Source organism: Grammomys surdaster, unplaced genomic scaffold (assembly GCF_004785775.1).
Source record: "Grammomys surdaster isolate TR1022 unplaced genomic scaffold, NIH_TR_1.0 100, whole genome shotgun sequence".
In the NCBI taxonomy this organism is placed as follows: Eukaryota; Metazoa; Chordata; class Mammalia; order Rodentia; family Muridae; genus Grammomys; species Grammomys surdaster.
Window position 1 is genome coordinate 13,550,953 of NW_021604579.1, and position 8,403 is coordinate 13,559,355.

At 43.4% G+C, this 8,403-nt stretch overlaps 1 long non-coding RNA gene across 3 annotated transcripts in view; it reads left to right on the plus strand.

Moving 5' to 3' along the window:
- Positions 1–8,403, plus strand: part of LOC114637404 — a 54,202-nt gene that overhangs the window by 6,080 nt on the left and 39,719 nt on the right. Inside the window, exon 2 of one of the 3 annotated variants that reach the window (XR_003713750.1) lies at positions 4,033–4,205. The exons of the other annotated variants lie outside the window; for them this stretch is intronic. This is a non-coding gene — a long non-coding RNA (uncharacterized LOC114637404). The remainder of the gene's footprint in view (positions 1–4,032; positions 4,206–8,403) is intronic. 3 annotated transcript variants of the gene reach the window in all.

Below are 8,403 nucleotides of genomic sequence, written 5' to 3' on the forward strand. Positions count from 1 at the left end.
CTCTCTCTCTCTCTCTCTCTCTCTCTCTCTCTCTCTCTGATGTAGTCTCCAGAAGGAAGTCACTGTGCACTGTGCATATTACTTTCCAACTCCTTTAATCAGAAGAGCTACAAATTGCTTGGAACTCAGTTGTGTGGAAATTTGTATATATCCCCTTCCTGTTGTCTTCCCTCTGTTATTGAATTATATCAGTATAAACACAGAAATAATTTTCATATTTTGCATTATAATTCAGTGCTGCTTTATTTATTTTGTTGTTCAAATTACTCCAGCTTTGGCCATTGATATCCCTTTAAGCATTTATTTGACATGTTCATCATTACTTTCCTTTATCTCATACCCATATGAGATAAATACACATATATAACCGTGTATATGTACATCCTAGTGTCCCCAGTGAAACATAGGCATTCCCCACCCAGGAATTCCTTGAAGAAAATCTGAACCTACACATGTCTTGACCTCAGTGACTTTTCTCTTGTCTCTTTCATTCTTCAAGCTTGTAACACCAGCATCCTTTGGACAACATCATGTTCTACTATGAGCTTAAGATATAGCCTAGCTCCTAGACATGGAAAAACATTTCTCTAGGCAGTCCTTTCCTATCAGGGCACCGCTTTGGTTAGCATATTTGTGCCCTGGAGCCTATGGTGAGAGAAGAGTCTCACCTTCAGTATACATTTCCTTTAGTCTTGGTTCTCCTAATGACCTTAATCTCTTTAGCAACTATGTCCATCGTATCTTCACTTTAGTATCTGATTTTGGCCACTTGCAAGCTCCTTTCTACATAATTTTCCAGTTTCTCTGCTTTGCTCTCTATTCTTACTACTAAGCTGATTAAAAGTAATGAGCAACAACCATGCCACAGCCTGCAGGTTATGCTATCTTGAAATCCCCTCCAGCAAATAAGTTAGTCCATTACTTTTTAATTTATTCTCACCCATATTTTCAGGACATACAGAGAATTTAAACATATTCTTCACCAGAATGTAACATGAATAGTCTTTAGCCCAGTTCCCAATAGACTTTATTCCACCTGGAATCTCACAAGCATAATTTTTACTGTCCACATTTCTATCAGCATTCTGGTATTCAAATTCCCATCAGAATTGCCTATTCATTTCTGCTAATAATATCAGAGAGCTTCTCTAGCCTGTATCTCCATACTTTACTACAATTTATTTCTGGCAGCTTAACACAGTACCAGAACACTTCTCTGATGCCAAATCTCTGTACTGACTCTTTTTTTCTTTTTTCTTTCACTATTCTGATAACATACCTGACAGAACCAACTTAATGTGTGAAGGATTTATTTTGGCTCAGTTTCAGAGGCAGTCCATAACAGTGGGGAGGGCATATCACAGGGGAGCAGTCCAATCCATACCTGTGGGAGCTTGTGGGAACTGTCGTATGGTATAGACCAGGAGACAGAAAAGCAGGCCAGAATGAGGGTGCAGGCATAGCATCTAGAAAGCTTATTCCTAGTAACCTACTCTGCCAGCTAGATCTGACTTCTTCAAAACAGCATCCAGAGCCAAGGAGAAGCCATTCTGGACATGAACCTGTGCTGGACCTTCCAGAGTCAAACTATAACAAGGACTTGAACACAATTTGTTTTGCCTTTAATTTTGTAGACCTCATTCATCACCAAAATTACTTAAGACAGCAATATTTTATTCCCCACTGCAAACCTTCACTGTGATTTTTACATACATTTAAATAATACTATGTTGGGGGATGGGAGTGCTGGAAAAATGACTCAGCAGCTAAAAGCACTGGCTGCTCTTCTAGAGGAGCCACGGTTGATCCCAGCACACACGGGCAGCTCATAACCATCCCTAACACCAGTTCCAGGAAATCTGAGGCCCAATTATGACCTTTGGGATACCAAGCAAGTACTTGGTACATGAAGGCCAAAGTTCTGAAACACAAAATAAATAAATTTTTTAAAAATCTTAATTGTTTTGTCACATTGTATAATCTATTCTGAAAAACTTAGACGTTTGAATGATGTTTAACATGTGATAGTTTAAGGTTAGTTGTGTACTACTTAGTTTAATAAGTGCCTACTACCATGCATACAAACTTACAGCCATGTACAATCATTTTGCTACTAAAATACCTTCTATTCAGTCTTTGGGAACTACTGACTCTTTATTGTGGCTGTTGTGTTCCTTTTTCTAGAGCCACATGTGTGGGGTTATACAGTATGTGGCCATTTCAAATAAGATCCCTTTATTTAGCAACATGTACTGTAATCTAGCTTTGTCTTTTTATAACTTGATAGTTTTCTTCATTTAGAGAATACTTTATTAGTTTTTGTAATCAAACCCACGTAGGTAAGGCCTTACATATTTAATACAGTGTGTTACCCCTGTACAAACAGAAAAAAAAATAAGTTCAACAGCTTGATAGTTTTTTAGTTTTTAAAAATCATTAAATATGCTGTGTGATGGTTGTACATGTCTTTAATTACAGCACTTGGGAAGCAGAGGCAGGAGGATCTCTTGAGTTCAAGGACAAGCTTGTCTGCAGAGCTAGTTCCAGGACAGCCACGGCTGAAATGAAGAAACCCTATCTAGGAGGAGATAATATTCCATTTTACATAATGTCCCAATTTGTCTAGTTGTTTGCTTATTGCAGGACATTGTATGGCTATTTTCCCACAGTTTAATTATGAAAGTAAGAAGCTAGTATGTGGTTTTCTTCGGGTCTGTTTTAAACCAGTTGAGACATATCTGTAAATACGATTGCTACATCACATGATGAGAGTATATTTAAATAATTTTGTAAGAAGTGGCCATGTTTTTCTTCATAGCTAAACATTAGAAGCACAACTTTCATTCACAAACAGTGCCTGAAACTTGCTCCACACTGGGTTGGGCTTTTAACAGTTGCAGGGCAATACCTCATGGTCTTGATATCTTGTAACTCCCTGATGACAAATTACTTTGTTCCTCTATCCACATAAGCATTTGCCTTTCTGGTATCTCACTTGATAAGGCCTCTATTTAGATTAAATTGTTTTCTTATCGTTGAGTTCACAAGCTCTGTGTATACTTTGGATATAACTTCTTTATCAGACATGTGTTTCGTAAATATTTTCTCTTGTCTGTGACTAGACTTCTGGCCATCTTAATAGCAACGTTCAGAGAGGAGGCTTAATTATCGTGAGCAACCTCTCCTCCCACAGGTGATGCCTTTGATCTACCTAAGAGCTCATCACCAAACCTTGAGGGGCTCTGAATATGGCCTCTTACACAACCCCTGTATCACTGCTCTTAAAGGGAGAGGGTATTATCTTCATTATATAGGAGAAAGTTGTCTACCACATTTTTTCCTCTCAAGAATCTTTAAACATGCAAAAGGCACCAGAAAAAAAATAGGTAGTCAATAGTAGCCTAAGACAGAGCCTGACAATCCAAGAGCATCTTTACTCCATAGCTGTGTTTTCTGGAATGAGAATATCAAGGTGTCATTTCTGAAGTACACATTCAGCCCTACCACTTACCAATACCATCACACTATCAGCATTTACCCTAACCACCACCACTGCTGCCACCATCAGAACACCACACACACACACACACGCACACGCACACGCACACGCACACGCACACGCACACGCACATGCACACGCACCACTAGTGCTCTAACAAAGCAAGTGCTTTACTAGCGAATGTCATGGTTTTAATTGGTTGATGTCACTTCACCCAGCACAGTGATGCACTTCACCAGGAACTTTAGTACCTCAGTTTGGGAAGTAAACTGGACTGTCTGTAAGGAAGGTCAAGTTTAAGTGCCCCACCAATGTCACACAGCTAGCAAGTGCCAGGATTCATCAGGAATGAAGTACTCTGTAGCCAATGACCCAGAGGTCTGGGGTCTCAGTGAAGGTGCCAGGGCCCTTGACAAAGACAGCCCCATGCTCAGAATGACAATGTCATCCCCATTTAAAGAGATATCCTTTTCCTTCCCTGGTGACTTCCCTTCCTCAAGCTCCACAGTCTCAGCATCTACCATGTAATTTAGATTCCAGGACGTGTCCCTCACTGGATTCCAGGCCGTGTCTATCACTGGATCTCAGGACATGTCCCGCACTGGATCCCAGGATGTGTCCTTCACTGGATCCCAGAATGTGTCCTTCACTGGGTCCCAGGATATGTTCATCGCTGGGTCCCAGAATGTGTCCATTGCTAATCCCTGTGAGTATTGGAAGGAACCCACTTTAAGGAGCATAAAAAACCTGGGGGGTTTGGGGGGAGAGGTTAAGTCACTATTTCTTTAAATGATAAAACTCTACACCCAAAAACTTTTTGCTAAAGCAACAATGCACTCAGTAAAATATATTGGGAGAATTTAAAATAATTAGTATAGCTATTATTGTTATTATAATTACAATTATTACAAATGGAGCTATGCAGAAGCTACTCCCTGGCTGTGAAGCCACTGATCTCTTGGTGTAGCTCTGCCCAATGGCCAGGGCCAAAGTGGCCAAAGAGACAGCAGCTCTGCAAACTCCACTTCCTGAGAGAAAGAAGCCTTTCTCTGAGGAATGGCCTCTGCACTCAAGTGCCAGCAATGGACCAGCTCCTGGGAAAGGAATGAGAACAGCAGGCGTCTCTGAGAGAGCTGCTTTCAGACCCACATGTGGGGAAAAGAGCCCCTCTGCTCCCTGCCACCCCATCTGAACGGGACACAGGCAATAAACATGGCCATATGTCAAGCTGGGACCTGCCCCCACCACCACCAACTGCAGCTTCCTCTTAGGAGTTCAGTGGCTTTAGAAGTATTCTTCTCCACTGCCACCCACCCCCAACCCGGCCACCACATACTTCCCTGCAGTCCAAGACCTAAATTTAAGATCTATTGAACTAGTGACTAACTCTGTGACCTTGCTTGACCTCTGAGCAACTTCCTTTCTGTGTGTAAACCAGGAGTAATAGGATTGGGTGGGGGGAGCCTAGGCAAAATACCACCTCCAGGCCTTGGTGTCATTTGAAAGAGATTTGTATTCCCGCAAGAGAAATGACAGAGAGGTGACTGGTCTTGTAGTCTTTGGCATCACAGCCTTGGATCCTGTGGGTAATGTTTTCTCTCAGATGCTTGTAAAGCCTAAACACAGTGAGCACACTCCACACTCAGTCAACGACCATGCCCTTTCCTTCCTTCCTTCCTTTTTTTTTTTTTTTTCAAGTGCTTGAAGCTCCCCCACGCATTTTTGCATGCCTCACTGCCTGGGGCCAACAACTTTGTCCGGCTTCCTACCTAAGCCTTGAACACGAACACTGCAGAGAAAGCTTCAGGGTGACTGCTGCCATTCACTTTTCAAAGATCCCCGAACAGGGATCAGAGCCCCACTCTGATCAGCAAGGCTAAGATGCAACTGGCAGTTTGGAGGATTAACCAGTTCTCCTACAGAGAGGCCAGCCAACCCATGTAACTAAATCTTCCTATGGGATTAGTCCAGAGCCCGGAGATCCCCTACAAGACTGAAAGGGTACAGCAAGATGGGGCACTTTCCGGGCTGCGGTCCAAGGAAGTAGCTAAGAGTAGATGGTGCACAGGTGCATGGACTTTGTTGTTCCCTCATGCCTCGTGCTATTTGTGGAGGCATGAGCTCTCTTGGAAAGAACATGGGCCCTAAAAGCTGAATTGTCCCCAAGTTGTGCCAGCTATATGACCTTGAGTAGGTCATTTACTTCTCTGGACCTCAGTTTTATCAAAAGAGAAATAGGGCTCCATGTATGGATCACACACAGCTATGAAAGATTCTGAATACATATATATATAACTTTATACACATACATATATCTGTATACACACACATATACATACATAAATATACATATATATGTGTGTGTTTGTGTGTGGAAATTATACACAAATTATATATATATATATATATATATATATATGAATTATGTATAAATTAAATATATTCACATACACATGAATATATTCTGAATATATACATACACACATATACACATCTTTTTAAGGTATGTCCTCTAAGACCTTGTACATAGCACTCAAATATGACCATTCTGACTGGAATGAAGGCCAGGCTCAAATGTCAGGTCAAGCCCATGGCACTTTCTCCCTTCTCAGTGTCCTTGCTTACTTGGTGTTACCATCACCTCACAGCTTCCCCTCACTAAGTCATCTGTGACTTCTCAGAAACAGGGGCTGCTGCTGTCTATGTTTGCTCTTCCACACTTGGCCGCCCCTGTGTTCCTAGAGAGGCACATCAGCCCCCAGTCACTTTGTGACTGGTATGCCTCCTGTGATGATTGGCTAGGCTGTCCACCGGCCTGTCCCACCTCCTCTCCTCTCCTGCAGACATCTGGATGGTAGGGCTGCTTCTGCTGCTGCCATGCATCTGCTCGGGTTTCCAGGCTCCCATGATGGGTGTTCAGTGAGCGTGCATAGAAATCGAGACAGAGATCACAAAGGGAGGGAATGAAGTAGAACCGCCCCCAACAGCAGCGGCTGTCCACGGACCTTCTACTCAATCTCCTACCCCACCCCCTCATTCCCTCATGATTTAGTCTGTTTTCTACCCTTGCAACAGAATGACACAAACAGTGCAATTAATAAATAGTAGATATGAATTTGGCTCGTGGTTCTGGAAGACAGGTTATGAGGCGCCATGATTTGAAACTAAACTGTCTCCTACAGCCTCCTATTTTGAAAGCTTGAACCTCCGCTTGGAACACTATTTTAAAGGCCATAGAGACGAGAGGAGCTAGAGCTAGCTGGCAGAGTAGGTCCCTAGGGATGGACTTGTAAAGTCATACCTACCTCCAGGGCCAATCTGGACCAAGTGAGGAGCCCTCCAACACATGGCTCTGTTGCCATGGACACCACCATGCCTTCCCTGCCATGATGGATACAAATCCCTCTGAAGCCATGAGCCGTTAGGCTGTTTCTGTGAGATATTTTGTCCCAGCAACAAGAAGACTGAGTGTAAGAAGGAGATGGAGACTCTCTCTGTGACTGCTTCATGGAGGAAGACCGGCCTCCAAGCCTTTGCCTTTAGACACAATCTGCTGTTCTTAGCTTCTCTCTCTCTAGCTTTGCCCAGGCTGTTCCCTCTCACCTGAAAAGCCTTTTCCCAACTGCCAAACCATTCTCAGTTATTCCATCCACCAGCTGCAACCAGTTTACCAAGTTGCCCGATCTTGCAAAACGGAGCTCCGAATGTCACCCCACTAGCAAACATTCATGCAGAGTAGGTTCAAGAGCCCATGCCCGGACTCCAGTATCTGACACTCTCTGACCTTGGGAAAGTTCCCTTTCATCTCTTAGCCTCTGTTTGCTCAGCTGTAAAATGGAAATAATGATGCCTTCTCTGAGTGGGACGAGAGGGAAGTGTGTTGGTTAATAAATGTAAATACCACAGCAAAGCACTTGGGACACAAAACCAACGATGCAGCTGCCTTGAGTCTGCAGTGTCGGAGGCTCTCCCCTCCTGTGGCGCCCAATGCTTACTCCTCCAATGCTTACTCCTGTAGTTGCTATTTACCTCAGTGTCTTCACATCTGTGTACTGTATGTGACCTCACTAAGAATGTGGGCAGCTTGTCGGCAGGAACTCTGTAAATATTCCGATGGCCTGATGCTATCTGCTGTGTGAGTGAATAAATCCCTGAATGATACACAAATAGAGTGAGTCGTAGACTGGGGTTAAGCCACATGGGCACAAATGTTTATTCTGAACCTCACAGGGCTGCCTCTGCTCATTCCAATTACACGCTGAGTCCCTCTTTATTCCCCAGACGAACCCATGTATTGTAGAAGGAAAGAATATGTCTGTTTTCTTCATTATGAGAGGAGATCGGGAAAGGGAGTCTACATTGCTACAGTTAGATGCAGAATGACCTTAGACAGATACTTTCCCAACCTAATGTCAGGTTAGATTCTGTTTTGGTTAGGATGCTTGTAGCTACAGGAAAGGAAACAGTATTCCAATCAACAGCAAGTAGTACAGCCAGAGGGGCCCAATTTGGCTATCAGAGTGGCTAAAAGGTGTCAAAGCCACTCAAGCCAGTGTGAATGATTCCAGTGATGTCCCTCTGTCCCTCAGCAATGCCCACGGGCAAGAGGCAGGGAGTGCTTGTTTGGGGGCAGCTGTTAAGTTTCATGAAGTGTGGGGCAGAGTAAGGAGAATGACCTAGACAATTACTGAAAAGAGAAAGAGAATTGCCTCTAAGCACACATGCATGCAGAAGGAAAGTTGAAATAGCCTTGATGTGTAACACAGATGTGGGCTCTCCACAGCCCACTCAAGTCTCAGAGTGCAATAAACTGAGGTGAGTCCACAGCCCTCCTGGTTCCTGCTGTCCCAGGCTATGCAGTCTCTCTCTCTCTCTCTCTCTCTCTCTCTCTCTCTCTCTCTCTC